This window comes from Cololabis saira, chromosome 18, assembly GCF_033807715.1.
Source record: "Cololabis saira isolate AMF1-May2022 chromosome 18, fColSai1.1, whole genome shotgun sequence".
NCBI classification, from domain to species: Eukaryota; Metazoa; Chordata; class Actinopteri; order Beloniformes; family Belonidae; genus Cololabis; species Cololabis saira.
The window spans coordinates 15795332-15820546 of record NC_084604.1 but is presented as its reverse complement, the minus strand read 5'-3'; positions in this window follow the sequence as shown (position 1 = coordinate 15820546).

The window sequence follows — 25215 nt, the reverse complement described above, 5'->3', positions numbered from 1 at the left end:
ATGTAAGTGCATGAGATCAGGTGTAAAAAGGATACTTGGTACTTCAGTGTTTGTTGACTGTTGTTTTAAATTGAGCTTCGTCTCTGTGACTTTCCATTTACAAAACTCTGCCAACTTCAGCAGGACCACTCACACAGCAGCCAAGTATCATTAGTGTGTTTCCGGGATGTCAACTGGACGGCGAATGTGAGGTGAATGAAATAACCCCCACGGTGAGGTGGGTGCTCCTCCCGAACCGGGGGAAAGATCGGTTCTGAGGGAACGGTTGTTGACTTCCTTGTCAGCTTAGACACAGCCTAAACATTTGGCTGTCGTGAGGATAATCGGCTTTCCAGACCGGCGCTGGAGCGTTTGTTTTGGATGTGCCCGACATCCCCATCCAGCTCCGACTTTACAGTCACGCGGGCACCGATTCAAGAGTAAATTTCATCACTTCTCTAAAGAATAATGATCAACAATGGTTTTATGGACTACTACAGTTAATTAATTCGGCAGTTCCCTTCTGCTTTATTGCCTGTTTATCATCGGTTGGTTCATTATTTTAGTTTATAGCTGTAATTCTCTGTTTTTGCTCAGTGCGGTGGCTCTCTGGATGTCACATTTGACCATAGTGGCACCAATGTGAGTGTAAGTAAGCTGTAATGACATTTCTGTAACATAGAATAAATAAATAAATAAATAAATAAATAACCAAAGCAGACCTGAAATGTGATACGAGAAGAGTTGGGACAAACTTTGTAATGATGTAATTTCAGAATCGCAGAAGAGGCCGCGCTACGCAGCTTTTGGTTGCAATTTAAAATCACGCTGCAACAAAAAGTCTCCGCCTCATACCAAGTGAGAGCAGGAGAGCTGAACGGGAGAAATTAATCTTCCAACGGACACACGGTCATCTTCTCAACACTTCTCTGCTGACGTCTTTGAGTCATTTTGTCGGCCACAGCTGCTAAAGGAGCTAACAGAGCGATTATAAGCGATTTTCATTAAATAACATCATCGTTAAATAACATTAAATAACATTTAACAACAAGTTGTCCTCTTGTTACATAATGTCATCTTAAATAGATTAATTTTGTAATATTTTAACAATATTGAAGTAGCTCCATCTCTGCTGTGTTGGCATAGATGGTTATAACAAATGTTACTTCTTAATAGAGTAAGAAGCCAAGGTCACAACACATGTCCCACAAAAGGGAGACTGTACTTTCACTCCATTTGAAAAATGTGGGAATATTTTATTCTGTATAAATGTATGAGAGGACCTCTGACTAGAGACCATGAACACTCGGGTTTCTTTCATTTTGCTGCTTCGGTGGGCAGCAAATGAGGGGGCAGTGACAAAGCTGAGAGATGTAAAGCAAAGATATCCTCCGTTCTTGTAAAATCACAGCAACTGATTACATCTGCCATAACAAAGGATTTTTTAAATTTTTCCCATATCAGGGGAAATTATATATACACACACACACACATATATATATATATATATATATATATATATATATATATATATATATATATATATATATATATATACATACATACATACATACATACATACATACATACATACATACATACATACATACATACATACATACATACATACATACATACATACATACATAAATGTATATATATATGTCTCAAACCATTAATCTCATAGCAGTGTTGAACTACTACATTGTCATTCACCAAGAAAACAGACTCCTTATTTCAGTTCAGTGGCCTGAAAACAGACTTAAATGGTTGAATTTAAGCTGTTCTGAAATAATTCTCCCCCCTGTCTGACACTTATGACTTACTGAAGGATACTAAATTGAGTGTGTCAGGCTTATTCATCTTGACCGCCTCCCGTCATTTCCTGAGAGTCGCCGGCTACATTTATTAAGTTTAACAATAGCCTTGTTAATACACAGGCTGACAAATGAGCAGGCGCTGTCATTGAGCCAAATTAATTACATACAGTACATGCATAATGGAGATGCCTTTGAGCAAGAAGTTCTTGCCTCCATAAAATTTCACACACACTTCCTTTTGGTGGTAATGAACAATGTGATTATTTAGGTTTAATGGCTATTTACAGAGTCAATGCTGGAAATGACATGAAAGGGGAAGAGTTGTAGACGACCATTAATTTTATTACCCTGCATCGTGTAACGCTGCTTCTGGTGGAGGGATCTGGTCCTTTTACATCCTTCTGTGTTAAACCGTGACCGTCATTCATCATAACCCGGGGTTGAAACGTTTCCCATGGTAGCCTGGCTAAACATTTTCCTTCACTTCAAGAGAAATCCTCATGAAATGGGTCTGGTTCTTCTCCCATTTTACCGGTTTTCCACCAGTACAGAACCAATCACAACGGGTGGGGGATGGGCTTCATACGATGATACGGGAGCGTTTAAGAAGCACTATTCAGGACAACCACAATGGCTGCAGAATTGGTAATAGCACCTTGGACCAACAAGTTTTTAAGTTCAGATAACGGACAACGGTCATTCACCGGTGTCCGTACTCAACCCGAATCACACGGTTCGTTTCTTTATTTGGTGGTATTCCTTTCCAGTGGCGTCTAGAAACAGACAATTGGTTTTACTTCCTGGACATTGAAGTCAAATCCACGGGAATCAGGCTATTTCTTTGCATCGAAACTTACAGGTGGCGAAGCTAGTCCCACAAAAAGATCTAATGAAGTCAATTACATAAATTGAACAAGCTACTTTGACATCTTGATTTTAGAAGGGCTGTGATGTCACACATATTGGAAGTGATGTTGAACATGTTTATGTAACAACCTGGTAAACTTGAGTGGGTGCCCACAGCATTTCACAGTCCAGAACTGGATGGACAGATGGAGTTATGGTGTCATAGTGGCTCAGTGGTACTACAGCCAACATATCTAGTGTCCAATCAACAGCAAAGCAGCTATATTAAATTAGGTCCAAAGGGGTGGAGTCTCAGGCTTCATCCATGCTTCAGAGTTGAACCAACGCCTTATCCTGACCTCAATTTACCATTTACAAAGTTTTCATGGTTGTGGAGCGGGTGAAAACCATTGAGTTTTGCTCGATACACAAATACAGTATCCTCAGAGCATCATTGTATGCCACTTGCAGTCTCTGAAGGCTGGCTTTTTTATAGTTCAGCCACAGATGTGCAGTGTACAGAGGTTAACAATACGCTTTGAACAGAGTCAACTTCACTTCAACAACAACAACAAATTTACGTGACAATACATTTGCTTGCACATACAACATACGACACTGACGATAAATGTCCTCGTCATCTGTCAGTTTATCTGTGATCACGTGGCCAAGATATTTCACTTCACTACAGATATTCAGAACATTACCTGACAGTTTAAAGTCAGGAAAAGTCATATGTCTATCTTCCACGGTTCTGCAGATCATAATAACACTTTGACTTGTTATACTTTACATCCTGTTGCTCCCCATACACAGAACACACAATAAGGAGCTGCTGCAGACCAGCTGAGCTCGGGCTAAAAATCACACAATCATCTGCGTACATAAGATGGTTCATCACTGTACTGCCAACCATACAGACAGTTTTACATAAACTTAGTTTATTTGATAGATCGTTCATGTAGAAATTAAATAAAATAGGAGATAAGATGCTCCCCCGTCTTACTCCATTACTGACATGAAAAGGAGCAGACATACAGTTGTCCCATTTAACCTGCATGGTCTGTTGGGCATACCAATAGGACAGAATTCTGACTATATGATTAGGGACACCTGGTGCACCCAATAATGCACAATAAAATCAAATGTTTTATAAATTACAAATCTTTGGTCTTGTCTTATTTAACCTTTTTCTTTCATGACGGAGTTTTTGTCAGCAACCAATAAAGATTGTTGATGTTCTTTCATTGATAAAGAATGAATGTAGTGTCCCCGTTAAATGCCTGATCTCATGTCTGCAACTTAAAACTTTTGCTTTAGAGTATTTAGAGGTCAGAGGGTGTCATAGTGTAGCGTTTATACTTGTCTGCGTTGTTTCATGTATGTAAGACATAGTAGAAGACCAAATGAAGAGCTGCAGCTGATAAATGTTGAGCAAAATCTTTACATCCAGTTTGAACCAAGAAGGAATTACAATGCTACCAATCAGCCAATCAGATTTGCTGCCATCCATGTCAGCCCGACGTATAATTACATTACTGGGGAGATGCAAATCAGACTACGGTGGACGCTCCCAGCTATACTTTACACACTTTATTGGCTAGTTTGTGCTTCAAACATAGACGTCCCAAGAAATGGAGTATAACTACATATCTAGTTGACTGAGGGCAGCAGCAACTTCGTATCACTGTATTTCCTGCTGCAGGAAGGCATGCGTATGGTTCCTTTGTTTCCACGGGTTACCTCCCACTGCCCCTGGGTGAAAGCCTTGGTTTCCACCCCACATCGGGTACAGAATCTCTGGTCAACTTTGATCGCCTACGTCAGCCTGTCTTTGTGTTCTCAGGATTGCCGTTCCTCCAGCCGCCCATCTTCAAGATCCATACCCTCCAGATCTCCCAGCCTATCAACACACTCCTGCTATCTTGGTCTGAGTCTCGCTAAAGTCCAATATTAAAACTTCTACTTAATTTCAGGTGCCATGTCTCAGATACACAAAGATTATCTTTTGAGAAAGGAAGGAAGCTCACAATCTAACAATATCCCTTCAGCTCATCGTTCCCAGTGACATGTATGTTACCACACCACCTCATCAGGAAATGTTAACCTTGATAACCTTTGAACTTGACCCTGGTTTCTGTTTGGCATATAATTTCCTCCAATTTGCATGTCCCGTTTTAAACGATCATTTGCTTCTGCGTAAATGCACTGGTCACACTCTCTTATAGAAGGGTCATATCCATTACAGGACGCATAGGCAGCAATCAAAAGCAATTTAGCTTGACTATTTACCAGCCCCCTTGACCTGTCCTATCTATTAAAGTGTACTGCCCTGCATTAGCCCATCTGAATCTGTAAACATTAACCTTTGCTGGTGTTATTACACAAGCTAATCCAGTTAGCTGCGAGCCTCCGACATGCCCCCTCCCATTGTACTTCCGATTCACTAACACTCCCCCTGGCTCTCTCTTCGCTTTAGCATGCAGGCTGTTGGTTTGGAGCTCAGAAAGTCATCATTTGATAGCCTCCGGGCTGTGCTTATCCGCTCCAGGGTCATCAGACTATATTCCTCACAGTTATCTGCAATCCATCCATCCATCCATCTGGGCAGCTCGCTCATCACTTAGAGTCTGGGTGATGCATTGAACACTGAACTCCAAGGAAAGAAGTTCTTTGGGGCAAAAACAGTATTACTTTTTAATGAGATGTGCGTTCACTTTTATATTCTGTGCTGTTTGAGAGCTCGGCTTGCATGTCAGTGAGTATCTAACCTCGGGAGATGGCCTTGAGCCATTTGTAAATGCGAAAAAAAAAAAAAAAAGCAAAGAGTAAAGAGGATGTGCTCTTGACTCCAGGCTAATGTTGAGCAGTGTGTCATTGCACAATATTACAGCTGTTAACAATTGTTGTTCCACAATATACTAATATATATATAATAAAAGAAAACTGAAAGCCAAAATCTGAATGCCATTTTTATATTTAACGCTGCATTAGTTGGTCCAGACTGAATCATTTAAAGGGCCTCTACAATGCTTCTTAGCAAGAGGCTTGTAACTAAGAAAATAAAATCATACTCTTCTCTATTTACAGCTTACAAAACAGCATAATTTTTCACCATAAACTTTCGAAAAATGGGTCTGTTCCCATTTACAACCACTCCCAACAGTACAGAAAGTACCAAACTAAACGTAGCGGGAGTCGACTTTCTATGATGGCTCATACCGTAGCGTTCAATAGCCAATATTCAGAACAACCAAGATGTTGCAGAATGGCTAAAAACATCTTGTTTTACTACAAAAACCAACAACACAGTGGGGTTACATGCACATCTAAATCAAGCTATTGGCAACAATCTAGCTAAGGATTAAACTGGAGTTTTCTGAGAAATCCAAGTCTACTGTACATGCACAAGAAGAAAATCGATTATTAAGTGAGGTGCATTCGACTCCGCAATGCTAGGTGAGGCCACACACACTTTAGTGCTTGGTGTTCTCCCGGTTCCTTCTTTGTTGTTCGTCTTCTTCTTTTCCTACTGTGTTGATATTCTGGCTTTCACGGTTTTGTCATTTACGGAAAGGGGGAGTCCCGGGGCAGTCAGTAGCTCGGTTCAGCGTGGGTTGCGTATACATACGAATAACTCAGATTAGGACGCATTATCTGGCTCTAAAAGCCAGTTCTCAAGAGCGATATTGGTCGGATTAAGGCGACAATTCGACTTTCTATTAGTGCATGTAAACGTACTGAGTGTATCGTGGACTTTTACCTTCCTCTCCTTTTCCCTTGTCCCTTTTCCCACAAGGACCGGAGTCCTGCATGAGTTAGATGTTTCCCTATTTCAACACACCCATCTTTTACCTCTTGCTGCATTTGCTGCACCTCAGAAGTAGAGTTTAATTGTCAAGGTTGACATTCCCCCCAGCCTTCAGTTTCTGTCTTGCCCCGCCTGTGTCCCATCTGCCCTGATTGTGTCTGCACCTGTGTCTCGTCATGTCTCGTTATCCCCTCAGTATATCTTGTCTTGTCATTCCTTGGTTCCCTGTCGGTCCGTACTGTTTGTTTCCTCCCTCCATGTGCTCCAAGTTTGATCCCTGTTACGTTGAGTTTTTTTATCCTGCTCTGCGGCATTTAGTTTGGCTTTTTGTGGAATAAATCCTTTTTGTTGCAACTCCTGGCTCCTGCTGTCCTGCACTTGGGTCCTCAGCAAACCGAACCATGACAGAACGGACTGACCAGATGGACCCAGCGGGAGAGTACCTCACCCTATTGGACTTCCTCTGCCGAGAAGCGGCTAAGAACGTGCGCTGGGCCGAGGAGGAGTATTGGGACCCCTTTTGGGGAACACGCCTGGATCTGGGTGGGCCCACGAGCCTGCAGGCTCAGGGGAGGCAACGACGACGGCTTCAGTGCCAGCCCCAGCTTGTTCCAGCTCCAGCTCCTTTCCCTGTTCCAGTGGTGGTCCCGGACGCACCTGTCCCTGTTCCAGTGGTGGTCCCGGACGCACCTGTCCCTGTTCCAGTGGTGGTCCCGGACGCACCTGTCCATGTTCCAGTGGTGGTCCCGGACGCACCTGTCCATGTTCCAGTGGTGGTCCCGGACGCACCTGTCCATGTTCCTGTGGTGGTCCCGGACGCACCTGTCCATGTTCCTGTGGTGGTCCCGGACGCATCAGCCCCTGCTCCGAGGACCCGTGTCCCCCCCCCAGCCAGCTCCGAGGACCCGTGTCCCCCCCCAGCCAGCTCCGAGGACCCGTGCCCCCCCCCCCAGCCAGCTCCGAGGACCCGTGTCCCCCCCCAGCCCGCCCTGGATGTGGACTGTAGGGACATCTGGAATCTGTCCCTTGAGAGGGGGCCAGCGCCCCTTGAGGGGGGGGCAGCACCACAGACCTGGGCTCCCCCGCAGCCAGCGCCACGGACCCGGGCTCCCCCGCAGCCAGCTCCGAGGACCCGTGCCCCCCCCCCCCCAGCCAGCTCCGAGGACCCGTGTCCCCCCCCAGCCCGCCCTGGATGTGGACTGCGGGGACATCTGGAATCTGTCCCTTGAGAGGGGGCCAGCGTCCCTTGAGGGGGGGGCAGCACCACAGACCTGGGCTCCCCCGCAGCCAGCGCCACGGACCCGGGCTCCCCCGCAGCCACGTCAAGTCCCCGAGCCACGTCAAGTCCCCGAGCCACGTCAAGTCCCCGAGCCACGTCAAGTCCCCGAGCCACGTCAAGAGTCCCCGAGCCACGTCAAGAGTCCCCGAGCCACGTCAAGAGTCCCCGAGCCACGTCAAGAGTCCCCGAGCCACGTCAAGAGTCCCCGAGCCACGGCAAGAGTCCCCGAGCCACGTCAAGAGTCCCCGTCACGCCCCCCGCCAAGACCCATGCCTAGGCCTCGGGGACGCCCCCCCGAGCTGTCTCGCCAGTCTGCCCAGTCCCCAGGACGGCCCCCGGAACGTTGGCCATGTGTTGAAAGCTTGATAGAGAAGATTAAGACCTGAGAAGGTTGTGTCTTAATGCGTCTCCTTTGAGCTCCCTTTCCCAGTGCATGTAAACGTACTGAAAGTCACTCACTGGAGTTCCACCATTTTGGATGTCTCACGTTGATACTAGTGTGGTTGTTGCTCTACATACGTCGCATGATTTCTTTCTCTGATAGCATCCAGAGACAGTTTCTTCTGCTTTCTTTGGTACAGGCCCAGGAAATCAAAGTCAATTCCAAAGGAACCAGGCTAGTTTTTCGTATGTAAGAGGAAAATAATTAAGACTAGGCTTAGATCCCACAGAAACTCGGCAGGCATCATGTAAATATATTTAATGTTGCCGTAGACACCTTTGAATCAAGCTTTACCCAATGCATGTCAGACGATGTCTGATGTCGGACAACTCATCCCTCTGACTTGGGTTTACAGACCCGTTACAAAAGCAAAAAAAGCAATAACACACCAAAGTAAAAAGGGTAAATCCCCCCAAGCTTGGTAAATCCTGCTCAAACAACTAAATGATGGATTGCCAAGGATTTAACACGGACATTTATGGTTCCCTGGGCGCTAAAGGGCGGATTTACAAAGCCAATTTAAACTAAGGTTGTAATCTAGTAAGATTGCTGTTGGGAGTGGCCAGTTCTCGCCGACATTGAACGTGGAGGCAGCTCGTTTCAAAAATGATCATAGCAGTTTGCAAATCCCAGCCCGATTGACCTTGACGTTGCCGTCCCTGACCCACCAGTCTGGCCCTCGGCAGGAGGGTCCCCCCTTATGAGCCTGGTCCTGCTCAAGGTTTCTTCCCTCCTAAAGGGGAGTTTTTCCTTGCCACTGTTTGGCTTAAGGTTTTTCTCCCACTAGGGGAGTTTTTACCTGCCATTGTTTATGTAATAACTGCTCGGGGGTCATGTTCTGGGTCTCTGGAAAGCGTCTAGAGACAACTCTGTTGTATTAGACGCTATATAAATAAAATTGAATTGAATTGAACCTCTTCTGTCTTTGCATTGATGACATCAGGAAAACAGAGGAGGGCAGGTAAGAACATACTGACATCCCACCAGATAAAAACTTAAAACATGAAGGACTACATACGTTTTTCAGAAACAGATGATGTTGGGCTATTGTCTTATGGGATGTCCTCTTTTTATTTATCACCTTTAGATTTTCCCATTTAACTAAGACTACCATTTCCTGGCAATAAATCTTATTTAATAAGTAAACAATGCATCTTCTGTTCCTTTAACTCCTTAACTTCCTCACAGCCAGAAGTGGGTCTCCATCAGCTTGGATCTGGAGTAGCTTTACAGGGCCTCTACCTTTGGTACATGTCACCATTACCAGTAACGCTCCTCTGGTGAAATATATTAATTTAGAAAGGCTACTTTGTTTTACATTCAAATGTTTGACCATGAACCAGTTTATAGTGCAGTATGAACCACTATTCATACTGCAGAAAAGAGCCACAAGGATCATTCATAATGCTGGTTTTCGTGAACACACCAATTCATTATTCTTCAATTCTAAAATAATCAAATTTTTTGACATACTGTAGTGGAATTCCAAACAGCAAAATTCATGCATAAAGCTAGGAACAACTTATTACCATCTCACTTACAGGAAATGTTTTATTAAAGAGAGGGGAGGTATAATTTAAGGGGTACTCTAAATTTTAGGACTTGCAGAACACAAACAACAATGAAAAGATTTTCTATATCAGTCAGTGGAGTTAAACTATGGAACAGAATAGATTCAGAATTAAAACAATGTCCAAACATTAACCAGTTTAAAAACAAAAATAAAAACATGATTTTGATATGTATGTATGTATGTATGTATGTATGTATGTATGTATGTATGTATGTATGTATGTATGTATGTATGTATATGTATATGTATATGTGTGTGTGTGAATACGTGTGTAAGTACTGTAGATATATACATAGATATAGAGCAGATGGAGTTAATATAGAGATAGTATGGTGTAAATAAGTATATTTAGATAATTATTTATATGGGCATGTGTGTACAAATATATATAAATATTCTGTGTGTGTATGTATAGGTAAGTGTGTGAGTACAGTGTGTGAGTATAATTATAGTATAGTTAGTTATTATAAATACGTGTTAATAAATGATTAGTGAATGGGGGTAGGATTAAATAAGTTTACACTTCTTCCTACTCCTTTTTGAACATGTAAATTAAGATATTAAGTGTTAAAGTATGAAATTCTTTGTTTTGTTTTCTTTTCTTCTCTTTAATTGTTGTTTTTACATCAAATCAAAAATAGGTTTGCTATGATTTGTAAAAAGCATTTTAGTCACAATTTAACTTTCAGTAGTTTCTCGTGCAATTGTGCACCAAAAAAATAGCTGTGTGGTGCTCAATGTTGACTCTTTGCTGAGTGGATTCTTCTTCAGTTATTTATTGGTGTTTAACAGTTAACAGTGAAAAAGGTGCATTACTGTTAGTTCACTAAATCAATAGGTCTCACTAAGTCCTACGAGGCACTAATGGAGACCCAACAGCTGAAAGACCTGAGGGGGAGGTCGCTTCCATTAGCCGAGGTTCGGTTTTACCCCGACCCCTGCTGGACAACCCACCTCGTATCAACCAGAAAGCTTGAACCATGTTATTCTCGTCAGATCATTGGTTACCACGAGTGTTTGCAGATTAATCTGTCTCAGAATCACAATGTGATCGAATGGACGAGAAGATTCAGTGTTGGTTTTCTTTGTGAGGCTTCTTTTTAGGAATTATATGAAAACATTTATCATGAATTAGAAATAAGTTTAATTGGTTTCTTTCTCTGTAATGGATTTCAATATTACTTTTGTTGTGAAAAAACACGATGTAAACAAAAATACATATAATATAACTGATACACAATTATTTATTCAATATTCACAAAATAAATCACTTTTCTGACTATGTTGGTAAATTCCAACAGTTTCAAACACACAGTATATTAAAAATGCATTTATATTCCCTCCTGTTTTGGCCTTTTCCTTACATTTCTGGCCCACAGTGTATGGTGCTTTTCTGTCACAGGAGATTTTCCAGGAGCCTAACATCAGACTCTGGTTGTCTGCAATCTTACTGCAGTCCAAAACCTGTGAGGATTCAGCACATTAGGCTGCTGATGTGTGACAAAAAAAAAAAAAGAAAAAGGTCTTGGCTCAGTCGGAGCTCCAGCGATGTTGCTGTGACATTCTGGGCTGAGCTACACTTTCTATATGAAGGGGGATGTGGACAGAAGGAAGCTGTGCTCTGAATGTGTTTATATGAAATCCTGCCCCGAGGACAGGTTTTTAATAAGGAAAAGTGCTGTAAAATAATGTTTATAAACAGAAATGGACACCACAGTATTTTCAGAAATAAGTTCACCAGTTAGTGCGCAGCTATAATTTGTCAGTGAACTTCCAGTAACCTTCTGGTAATGAGCCATTAGCAGTATTTCTGGCAGTAATGATATTAGCATTGCAGTACGGCCGTTTCATGATTTCTCATGAGTGATTTATAACTTTCCTTTGGGGATTCATAAATATTTTTCATTTCGACTACTTCATCCTGGCAGTACAGTGTAAAAATTTCATCTCAGATAGGCGGTCCCGACTTCAACCCTTCTGGCGGGTTGTTTTCCGAGCCTAGCCTGGAGATATACTATATATGCCAAAAATACCAAAAGTAAGAATCTGCAAGAACCTTGCTTCCAATAGTGACCAGTCTGTCAGACCTGGACAAGCTATTTCCTAAATATTGACGTCGAATATTCCAAAAACATGATGATAAATGTTCTATGAACCAAACTAGCAGTTGGAAATACAGTAAAGTTGATGTGACTCTGCAGGAACTCTAGACGGATCATCATGCAGGTCACAATAACAGACAAAAACACTTTACATCACACAAATACCTATTGGGCATTTATTGAATACATCCATTAAACATTTACAGTACTGGAGGGAAAAGGTAAAAGGGACTTTTGAAACTAAAAGTTGGTCAAACCACTGAAACAGGTGAACATACGTATCTCTGGATTAGGGCTGTACAATGTTCAGGAGGAACTTTTTGACCATTTCTCTTTGCAGAACTGCTTCAGCTGCAACACATTTCTAGGTTTTCTGGTTTGAACGTCTCTCTTGAGGTCAATCCACAACATTTCTGTGGGGTCAAGGTCCGGGCTTTCCCTAGGGGGGCTCCACAAGGTGAACTCTCTAAAACTGAAAATATTCTGTGGTTACTACAATGCTTACTTACTTGCAGTTTCAAGGTCACTTTCCTGCTGCTTCATTCAGCAGGTAGACCGTCACCCTGACAATACCCTGCATATTTATATGTTGTGTATATATATATGTGTATATACTGTATGTATGTATATATATATATATATATATATATATATATACACACATATATACACATATATACAACATATAAATATGCAGTCTCTCTCTCTCTCTCTCTATATATATATATATATATATATATACAGTATATATATATATATATAGAGAGAGAGAGAGAGAGAGAGAGAGAGAGAGAGAGAGAGAGAGAGAGAGAGAGAGAGAGAGAGAGAGAGAGAGAGAGAGAGAGAGAGAGAGAGAGAGAGAGAGAGAGAGAGAGAGAGAGAGAGAGAGAGAGAGTTTTTTTTGTTTTTCACTACCAACCTAACTCATCTAATATACTTTATTAACCCCTAACTCTTAGTCAAGACAGTGATGCAAAATATTTTGGTAAACCAACACCAAAGGACACATGGAAGATTTCAAATCATCCCAGCCCTGATGCAGTGAAGCAACCCCAGATCATGATGCTCCCTCCAGCGTACTTTACAGTTGGGATGATGCTTTGACATTGATAAGCACGACACATAGCGCCTAACATTTTACTTCCTGAGTTTACAAAGCTTTCCCCGAGTAGTGCTGCTATCTGGATAATCTGCCTATTTTACTATTACTACAACTGGGTAAAAAAACAGTGTGAAAAAGAACAAAATGCGCTCGAAACGTAACAACGTATTGATGTGCTAAATAAATCTGCACTAGGGAGCAAATGTGTGCGCTCTCCTCTCTTGTTTTTTCCACTACTACCCACCTCTGTAGCCACTAGACTACCACTCCCCCATATTCAATGGTTTATTACTCATGACCAGAAATGTTTGACCATTTCAGTGATGTTTTCAGATCTGTTAAGATCCTGCGTGGGCCAGAAGATGCCAGCTTCTAGGAAGAATAGCCATGATATTAAACGGTCTCCATTAATGATTAATTTGTTTATCTTTGGACTGATGGAAGCCAAGATATTATGTTGCTTCCCTTTCCAGCCCCATGGAGATCAGTGACTCTCGATCGCAAATATTCAGAGATCTTTAATCAGTCAAGAGCAATGCTAGGCCACACTTCCAAAAGCTACTCACTCCAGTTAGAAATTAGGGTTCACTTATTTCTCCCACCATCACTGTGAATGTTTTAATGAGGGTGTTAAATAAAGACATGAGAAATTATAATCACCTGTGTGCTAGCAGCTTAAACATTGTGTTTGTGTAGAAGAAAGTCAGATCACATGTTACGTTATAATAATCAGGAAAAAACATTCATTTCCAACAAGTCATTTCCAAACGATTCCCATATTTTTTTCCCTTTTTCGCATGTAAACGTTCACATGACTCAGTGGAAAAAAAACGGAGAATGTGGAAAATTGAACATCGACCGTAAAATCCTGTTCACTTCACGTAATGAAATCAAAACTGCTCACAATTACATCAGACTGGAGGGATGTGCAAGAGTTCACTGAAGCTCCCGTCACACGAAGAAACATAAACTCGCCCGTATAAAATTTCTCAACATGATTCAGGAAAAGAAATTGGTTTATTCACTCACTTTGTCAAATGTGACCCTATTAAAGCTGAATCGTCCCATTGTTGTTGAGTTTGAGCCCCTCCCTCTGCTGAACGACTTGGGTCCCCTCACTCACTCTGAGATTAAATCAATGCTCTCCCACTGAGCTGTAATCAATAGCTCGGCCTCCACTACAGAGCCAGAGAGGACGACAGGGAGCGGCTCATTATCTGCGATGCGACAGTCCTTTTTTCTTCTTTGACAGCTGGGCATCTTGATTGGCCACAACTATTACTGTAATTTCCAACTCATGAAAGATCTGAATCAAACGGATTTAACGGCACTGCTTTTTGCTTGGAAAGCTGTACATATAATTTAATAAGAGAAAAACTGAAACAGGATGTTTCAACAACGCTTCATGAGGAACTTCTTATTGGTTATTGTCCATTTTGTGAAGAAAACATTAATGTTCTTTCCCAGAAATTGAGCTTTCCTAATATTATCGTAAATCTATTCTAACCCTGAAAGGATGTCTTAAAAGGAATCATGTGGAGTATTTAATTGAGGTCAACAGTGCTAAGACTCTGTCAGACCACAGATTCTCAACTGTGCAGTATGCAGTATTGCATTGACAGTACTTTTAGTGGCCTTGTCCCGCTTAGGGGTGAACCTCAGGGCTCTTGTCTCGGCCCCCAGCCATAAGGTCAGCCGTCGTCCCCAGCAGACAGTAGATTTAACTAGATTTAACCAAGAGCCTTTCAGCAACCTTCTTCTCAAGCCCTCCAAGGGTGTCAGTACAATTAACAGCACAACAAGCCGTAACCTTTAACACGGGAATGATTATGCTCTCATCTCTTAATTCACAGCTCAGATGTCATAATCATTGAAAATGCTAAGCGATGAGTGGATTTACATAATTTCAACTGACAAGGTATGTAAATATTCACCCCTTACACTGTTAATAAAGACCAAAGAAGCCTGTAAATGTGTTTATTTCTGCAACAAAGTCAATAATTTTAACATTGAGTTCAATAGTAACTGATGTTTTGCCAATGGTGTCATCCTATTACAGACTTTCAGTATAATCAATGAAACATTCTTTTACAATCAATGAAACTGAAATTAGTTTAAAAAGAGGTTTAGAGCAGGGGTCTTCAACCCTGGTCCTTGAGAGCCACTGTCCTGCATGTTTTAGACGTGTCCCTGCATAAACACACCTGCTTCTAATCAATGGTCATCATCAGTATGTCAAGGTTTGTACTGGTGTGTTGGTGACACGGCCATGTCTCATCCCAACCCTGGTCCTTGGGAAACACTGCGCTGCGTGTTTTAGATCCTACCCTGCTTCAGTACACCTTGATACAAGCAGGGGTGTTTCTAGACCCCCTGGGGGCCCTGGGCAGGAGAAACCATAGGGGCCCCCCAGAATCATGATGAATGAATCAGTAACGGAATCTTTTATTAAACAATTAACATAAATAATACATAAGACAACTATCTTATGTAGTAAGAAATGGCTGAATTCACTTTACACAACCCGTTGCCGCTCCAAAGTCCATAATTTACAAAACTAGGTAATTTACAAATCTTACAAATCTTGTACAAACCTTACAAATCTTGCTTAGAAAGCTAAGATTCTTGTGATTCCAGCAATATAAACGATTTCAGGATATAATCATAGCAGCTGGTATATATCAACACTACAAACAAACAAACAAAGATTTGCGCAGATGATGCAACTTACCGATGAAGCCTCATAAATCACCTCCAGGCAAAAATATTCCCACAAAAATGGTCTGGTTACAGTCAGAAAGGTCCAGTAGATCCAATCCAGTAAAGTATTTTAGTCCCTCCTCTTGATTGACATCTATTGTGACCATACAGGACCTTCCTTGTCCCCTCTACCGACTTCATAGCAATTGAGCGCCTGTATGGAAATGACGCGCACGTCCGGCTTTTGTCATGAAAAAAAAAACGAGCCAATTGCAGCGATCGCCCTGATGACTGGCACATTGTATAGCCAATGAAATGCTGAAAACAATGAAATGCTGAAAACAACGATATGCGGCTCGAGGGGGTGGGGATAAATCCTACAGCGGGAAATTCAATCAGAATGTGAAAATCACTGCTCGGATCAGACGCACGTCCGTGTTTTGACTATTAATATGTATTTATATATATTTCAGTAATATTTATAGTGAATCTGGATATATGATAGGATACCTCTAAGTGTCAGCTTTCATTAGAGGTCAAAATTATGACTGTATGTTGAAAGGTTCAAGAGTTATGCCCATGGGACATAATCTAATGTCTAATAATAATAATAATAGTCTTTGTAAGACATAATCTTACAAAAACATATGTAAGATACTCATTTTTTGTGGTATTGTTATCAAATTTGAAATTGCACTAGATAAGGCTTCATGCTGTGGTGTCATTGTGTTTTCCAGCTAATAAGTCACAGATTCACTCATCTGCAGACATCTAATTACAAAACAAATTTCCAGCAGAAATAAAAACTTTCTATTTCAGTGTGTTCAAACTGAGATTACTCAATTATAGTAGCAGTTACAGTGATTCTGACAGAGTGCTACCTTTCAAAAGAGACCAAAACCATCCATGTACTTCAAACGGTTCAAGAAAAGCTTTCAATTTACTTTGGGTATGCCTTGGATAGGCTTTTTGGGCAACTTTTACAAGAGTGGGATCAGGTTTGTCCAGTATACAGTACTTGGTGGATGACTGGGAGTTTGGGATAAAGTGGCTGGCTGGCTAGCAGCACTAATTTTTTATAATGTAACACACATAGCTTACACATTTCCACTTACCACTGTCACCTTTTTTCTTTTCATCCTTTTCTTGTTTTTTTCTTTTCATGTGTCCAGAGGGATATGTTCGGTTCATTTTTTCAAATTGTGAATCACTATTGCCGCACGCCGATGGTGGCTCGTAAGGGGGCCCCATTAGGGAGATTCCTGACTGTCATTGCAGTGTCTATGGGGGTTTCAAGCTGTGTCGCTGATAAGGAGCGATATCAACCGTCTGTCGTGGCCCCCCTACTATCAACTATCCAGTGACTACTTGGAAAGGGCCCCATGAGGGGCATTTCTTATGCGTTGTCGTTGCAGCGTCTAAAGTAGTTATTTTGTTGTTGACGTCAGCCGTCCCTCGGAGCCTCTTTCAGCTCGGTCCCTGGGCAATTGCCTGGGTTGCCTGCTCCGTTGTGGCGCCTTTGGATACAAGTAGCCGTGTCATCAACAGACTCGTCCAGACCTTGATGACAAGCTAATAAGGACTGTTGATTAGAATCAGGTGTGTTACAACCAAAAACGTAATAATGGCCAATAACGTAATAACTGCCAATAACGTAATAATTTTGGCCATTTCAAATGTAATAGGGCCAATAGTGTAATAATGTGCCAATAATGTAATAAAACTTTTGAGCCAATAACGTAATAACTTTTTGCCGATAATGTAATAAGGCATTACATTATTGGCCTGGTATTAAAAAATTATTACAAAATTATTACATTATCTGCAAAAAGTTATTACATTATTGACTCAAAAGTTTTATTACATTATTGGCACATTATTACACTATTGGCTTTATTACATTTGAAATGGCCAAAATTATTACATTATTGGCCGTTATTACGTTTTTGGTTGTAACAAGGTGTGTTGATGCAAGGCAATATCTAAAACATGCAGGACGTCGTGCCCCAAGGACCCCTGGTTTAGAGACTGTCACAAAGACCTCAAACATCTGCAGTTTTTCAAGTAAATGCTGAAATTATGTGTGAAAACTTTTTTTAAAAACGCCTGTTTTGTCATATGAGAAAGTGTCACCGGTATGTATCAAAGTTAAGCCGAGTAAGAAGAGTGATGTGACTGAGAATTAGAGGTGGTCCCTGTTTCATTGGTATAAATTGACATTCCCGCTTCTTCCCCAAGTATTTCATATATTACATTGTTTAAATACTCTACAACTTTTTTTGTTAGCGGAGATCAATAGGAAGAAAAACACAAGGAAAGCAAGAAAGAAAAGGAAGCCGCTGTCAAACTCATATCTTTGTCTCGTACCAGAAGCAGTTAATTAAGGGCCTCGGCAGCAGCGCATGGTTTTGAATTAATCCGTCCTCATTACTGGAGAAGGTTGTCAGTATATTTCCATCTTTTCTCATTCAATCTGTTTCTCTTCATTTTTCTTTTTTTTTCCATCAACACATCTCTCACTCACTATTTTGTGTGTTTTTTGTTTTCCCCTTCTGTGTGCGTGGATTCGTTGCTCAACAAACCAATTTAAAGTGATTTCTCTGCCATCATCTTGTCACCTCAGGTTTCAGCTGATAGCTTTATGCGAGTTACCCGATGAGTTGCTGTCACAGTCGATTTACTGCAAGTTCTCAGTGAGCAGCTTCCGTTTTTATATGGATGTGTGAAATGGAGACTTGAAGGTTTTTCCTCTTTCACCTTTTCCCTTTGGCAAGGCAGCAGACCGTCAGGTTCCATTTCTGGATTTAATGTTTTGTGTTGGATGTCCATCCTGACACAACCGCCCCCACCCCATACGTATTTGCAGGGTTCAGCGTCTCTCCAGGAGCAACTTCAGGTGTAAGTTGATCCGCAACCCTCCCGATGGAGATGAATGGACCTGGCAACTACGCCACAGCCACCCGCAATTATGAATGATACTATACCTGATTTATCAGTCCACAGCTGCTACTACTACTGTCATTTAGCAGACTTTTATCCAAAGCAACTTACATCAGAGAGAACAACACAAGCAAGAAATCACATAGGAGGTCCAGCTGGATCAGTGCTGGTCAGACTGCTGTGAGTCCAGTTGGACACCAGTTGGTTCTGCCATGCCAGTGCTAGAATATGTATTTATTTATTTATTTTTGTTCCCTTCCCGCCCAAAACAACAGTCCCTTTATACAAGAAAGCTACGTTTAAAAAGACACCATCAAACGATCATCTTGTCATAAGTGCATGCAGCTTACTCAGTGCTGAGTCCTGCAAAGAGATGGATATTCTAACTAATTCTGATGAGCAGAGAAGTTTACTACATGCAGAAGTTCTCCTTGAAGAGCTGAGTCTTAGCTTGCTCTTAAAAGTAGGTACAGACCTGCAGATCGGACAGAGTTTGGTAGGTCATTCTACCATCAGGGAACAATGGAAGAGAAAAGTCTGGCTACTGATTTCACGCCACGTTCCTCATTTCCAAAGAAGTCTGTTCTTGCATTTTTGGGAAAGCCGAAGTTGTATGATCAAGTTGGGTTTTAAATGTTTCCATGCTTTAACGCACCCTGACAGACTCTGCTGTGTCATTAACAGAGTTATGCAGACCTTGAAGTCAAGCTGATGACGAGCATTAATTAGAATCACGTGTGTCTAAAACATGCAGGACAGCAGCCCTCCAGACCGACTTTGGACAACCCTGACCCAAGCAATCGGTAGCTTGTACAAACCCAGCGTCCGCTAAATGCAACAGTAATTTTTGATTTCACTATTGAGTCAACATGTTAAGCGGTATATTTGGCTTTGAAACATTTGCTGGCACCGATGCAGCAGGAATCTGCTAAAGGAGCTGGTAGCCAGAGCTAACTTTGATTGACATATGGTGGACATGTTCCTGTTTGCAAGAAAAAGAGGCTTCAAAACTGCTCCGCATAAACCATTGGGTCATGTGAATTTGTGGTATTTCTTTCCCTCTTCAACATAATTAATCTGGTTCCTCTGGATTTATTTTTGCAACTGTTATGGTACATTTTGTGCCCGTGGTAAGAGCACCAGACCCATTTCACAAGTACGGCTGGCTTGTTTATTAAAAACACTCTCATGCTGGAAAGAAATGCATCAACGTCAGTGATTGGAACGTAAACTTGCTGCTGATGGTGGTAAAATGACATGGAAAAGAACTGATTTTGTGTAAAATCTCATGCTGGATGATGCTGCACGTGTACAAGATGTGATCTGACTACACTTCTTTCTTGACCATGGACCTTGATGAAAAGTGAGAATCACCTTTATAAGAATTCAGTGCGTGAGCTCTGTGAATTTATGAGCCAATTTAATGGAAGTCCACCTGATGGCTGACATTTCACTAAAATACAATCACATTAACCGCATCATGGGGCTACAGATTTATTCTCTGGGGGCCGTAAATGTAGAAAAGTTTCATGGAAACTAACTGAACACCATCCTTTTCTATAAAACATCTTTGAACCACATTTATTTACTCCAGGTGATAAAATGCATGAAAACCAAAATAAAAAGGATCAATGCATTGATATGATCTTGCAGAGATTTCTCTGACTTGTCGCCTCTCTTCTCTCATAAAGCGACATTTTCACTGGTGTTCCTTCCAGACTGTCCACCCTGCACTTTTTTGTGGGCTGATATGGGTGCACAATGATTTTTATTGGTCCAATAAAGCTGTGGCTTAATAAGTGTAATCTGTCCACATGCCCAAAGGTTAAAGCCCGGCAATATATCAATGTCCCATCGCTATATTGCTGATCTATAATTGCCTTGCTTGTGGCTTAATTGTTGAGGTGTACATGGAGATCATTTGGAAATGATCCATCACTTAGCACTGAAATAATGAGTTTCCAATGGATGGCCAGGCCAAAGCAGCATCCCTCACTCCCATTAGAGGGATGGTTTGAACCGTCGCGCTGAGCCGAGCTGTGAGGGGCAGCAGAGTGGAATTTTAAAAGTGAGTCTGTCAGTGAAGAGGACGTTGGGTTTATTTATGTTCATGTGAGAGTATTACTCCCTGCACCACTCTTAATCAAACCAGTTCTACCCCTGTGCCTTTTCCAATTTGTAAGCATGTAACTCCCTAGCGCAGAAATCAGGGCACGTTCTGTACTTAATTCATGGAGCTGCATCATATTATGTTATTATGAGAAGAACTGGCGTTCAATATCTCTCCATTTCAGAGCTCTTTTGATGCGAAATGTTGAAAAAGTCAAAGTGCCCGTGACTGAAAAATGTGGGCAGCCGCTTAGAAAGCCTGGCTCCGGGAAGGAGCTCAAAGGAGACGCATTAAGACACAATCTTCTGAGGTCTTAATGAAATGTCTCTATCAAGCTTTCATCAAGACGCCGGCGTTGCAGGACACCGACTCCCTTTTCAACCGAAAAGAACGAACACCTCTGCTACACCTCCCAAGGAGTGTGCCTTTTTTTTTTTTAAGATGGGTCATAAAACTCTTCCCTAGCCACTTCCCACTATGGGAGTTTTTACCTGCCATTATTTATATAATAATTGCTCGGGGGTTTATGTTTATGTTTATGTTTATGTTCATGTTCTGGATCTCTGGAAAGCGTCTAGAGATAACATCTGTTGTATTAGACGCTATATAAATAAAATTGAATTGAATTGAATTGAATTGAATTGAATTCTGAGGTACAACAAATGCAGCAAGAGGTAAAAGATGGGTGTGTTGAAATAGGGAAACATCTAACTCATGCAAAACGCTGGCCCTCGTGGACCAGGACTGCCCCCTGATTTATCCATAAAAGGGAAAAGGAGAGGAAGGTAGAACTCCACGATACACTCAGTATCTTTACATGCAACAGAAAGTCGAACTGTTGCCTTAATCCGACCATTATCAAAGTTTTAAAAGCCATGTTTACACCTTAGCCGGGCTGTAGTCGAACCGAACTGAGGTTCTTGAGATCGAGATTTTAGTGCAAGATAATGCGTCCTGATCTGAGTTATTCCTGCATGTTTACGCACCCTGCGCTTAACCGAGCTAGCGACTGCCCCGGGACTCCCCCTTCCAGAAGTGATGAGCCGCGAAAGCCGGAATATCAACACAGTAAAAGAAGAAGAAGAAGACGAACAACAAAGAAGGAACAGGAAGAACGTCAACGCAAAAGTGCTCGTGGCGCCACCTAGCGTTGTGGAGTCGAACACAACTCACTCAATAATCCATTGTCTTCTCACGCACGTATACTTGGAGTTCTGGGAAACTCCAGTTTAATCCTTAGCTAGATTGTTGCCAATAGCTTGATTTAGATGTGCGTGTAACCGCACACTGCAAAAACTTATTCTGGGAAAGTAAAAATGCCTAATTTCAGGAAAATGAGAAGACTTTTGCTGGTTTTAAGAATTCTAGACCAGAAGACCTTGCTCAAAATGAGATGATTTTGACTAGAGTGCTACAACACCCCTCTAGAAATAAGACCATCAATCTAGTCAAATTGTTCTAATTTTAAGCAATTCTCACTTTCTTTGGATTCACAGGTGGTTCTTCAACTGGCATCTTTGGCTCGAACGTGGTTGGATGCACTTTTTTTCAGTCTGGACTGACTTAATGTCAGCCTGCAGTCGAGTTAGGCAGCTTTGCTATTACAGCCGCATCTCAAAAGAACATAATGCTCCTGGAGAGCAACGTTCCCAAGGAGACGCTTTTTGAAAAGTGTCCATTAATATAATAAAGCACAACATTTCAGTCATCTAACAAGCATGCTGCTGCTGTGGCTGCTGCCACATGGCCACGAGACAGCAGCAGTCTTGGCTTGAGCTGGAACTGAAAATAATTTAATCAGGTTTTGCAAACGGAAAAGTACAAGCGTAACGTTTTTCTGCTGGAACTTAATAATGTGACACTTGATGATGGATGAAAAGAACCGCGATAAGGACCGATTGATAGAATGATGCGACTCTAAAAGCATCTAGCCGTGGATTTACGAGTCTATCTTTCCTGACCGTTGTTTCTGCGGCCATCTGCAGAGAACCACACAGCTGCGCCGAGATGTGATTTGCTGTTTGCTTTTGTTTATGGTGATATATGATAATCGCGCCGTCTTAGAAATGTTATCCCGAAAATATTTTCTTTAACTGTCAAAAATGCAAAAGAAAGCATTATAAGACACAGTTTCCCCCCAAACAAAAGCAACACACAGCAGCGGCTGTCTTCACTGCAACTAATATATTCTAACAAAAACAGCTCTATGCTGAGCAATAACTTATCACAACAAGACACTCATAGTTTTCCACCAAAGATTTATTTATTTCATTTCCAGAAAATGTGTATATTTGTTTTGACAGTAAAACATATATCTTAGATTCAGTATTTTGAATAGTGAGATGCATATTTACCTATTAGGTCCTACAGCCTGGGCTGTATAGGAACTAGATGAACCCTCGCTGTGTCACCCGCCGGCCTCCGAACAGTGGATTTGAAGCTGTTTCTTGGGATCTACGGAAGAAACATCGTCTGGTTGATGCACAGATGGACAAATGGGCCGAATGAACAAGCCTGGCGGTCACTTGGATCACACCCACCTCACTTGAGTCCCCACAAACTAGCCGTCCTAGTTTTTCTCATGATAACAAACGTTAGCGTGCATTTGCGGTAATTGAATCGCATATTTCAATTTTCATTGCCGAAGTAGCATCTGAAACAAGAAGTCTTTTGGCCGATCGCAATCAAAGATAAGGGCATCGCTTTGTTCCCATTACATGGTGGAATAAAGACAACTTTTTATGATACGTAGCGTTACTTTAACTTTAACCAGACTTCAATGAATGCCAGCGAGGTAAGTCTCCATGTTTTATTGCAAAGCTGCTCTTCAGATCTACATGATTCACTTAAATGAGATTTTGATTAAAATGTCATATTGTCACCAAAAAGCGACTAATTTTGCCGGTATTAGGGTTGCCAACCGTCCCGATTTAGGCGGGACATCACGCATTTGAGCCAAAATGAGCGCATCCCGCACGGGAAGCTCTTTGTCCCACCGCAGCGGCCGCACGGGTAAAGGGAGGATGCATATATTTTTTCTCTTTGTGCGCTGCGCATTGTGTGTCTGTCTGCCTGCCTGTCTGGCCAGCTGAATCCTAAGGGCACTAGGACCGCTCAGTATGCAGTGCTCACGTGCTTATGTGCGTGTGATTCAGTCTCTGTGTGTGTGTATGGGCGTGCGCGCGCGATGTGGGTGTGCTGCGTTGGTTTGTGAGGAAGTGAAACGCGTGCCAATATTTACATCTAGTCTTGCACTGAAAAATGAGCGCTGCTGCAATTTAATTTGTATTTTTACTATTGGTCTCACTCAAATAGTCTTTACACTCTCCTAATTAGTCTGTCCTTTGTTCTTCTTTTTCTTTCTTCTCAATCAGTCAGGACCAATCTGTCACAAGCCCCTTTCACACAGCCAGTTCGAGGCGGGAACGTTGCGCCTTTAAGCCGCCTCGCTGTTCTGTGTGAAAGTCACGGAGGCGGAATGGGTGGGCCAAGTGGCCCCACCAATAAGCCGGCAGCGGAGGTAGTCACAGAGCCGTCACAGAGACGGAACGGGGTCTGTGTGAATGACACAGCCGGCATGCCGCTGACATGACGGTCGGACTGACGTTGTCGTCACGCCTCTGATTGCGGAACGCCGGCATGCTGTGTGAATTTACAGACGGGAGCGGCGTTATGCCGGCGTTGTATGGTTCTGTGTGAACCAACAAAGGCGGCGTATTGGCAGGACTTCTTTACACCAATATTGCGGAATCTCTGTGTGAAAGGGGCTACAGACACCCCTGCTTCCTAATGATGGACACTTAAGTCTTAAGGAGAGACAGAGATAGGGAGAAGGCGGTGCTGTTTTGTGTGTGTGTGTGTGTGTGTGTGTGTGTGTGTGTGTGTGTGTGTGTGTGTGTGTGTGTGTGTGTGTGTGTGTGTGTGTGTGTGTGTGTGTGTGTGTGTGTGTGTTTGCTTTCAGTGTTATATATTGCACCTTGTTGATTTGTTGTTCAGAAGATTTAGCAATTCTGATTTTGCACTTTTTTTGTTGGAAAAAAAAGAAATGTTAAGTTACTGTAAAGTTAGTAAGTTTCAAAAAATAAGTAGGCTAGGCAATAACCTAAAACTGTTTGCACAACATGGTTGCACTAGTGGGCCTACGATTTAATTGATTATTGCTGTTACACTGTTTACATTGTTTTAAACTGTTAAAAAACAAAAAAATGAGACAGCAATTGTCATCTTCTTATTTTGCACATTGTGCCAAAAATAAATACATACTTGAACTATAAGTGTCTCACATGTATACCTCAAATACAAAACTGATCAAACTGATCATGAGTTGTTATTACAATCTTGTTACTGTAAGTGTATTTAGTGTAATACAGTAGCCTAATGTGTTTGTATAGTCTGTTATAGGTATTGTGCCAAAATGCTGTTATTTATGCGTTTTTGACCCCCAAAAAGCCCAACATTTTTCGGCCGCCCGACACAGGCGGGCGGCCTGAGTTGCGAGCAGCCGGGAGGTG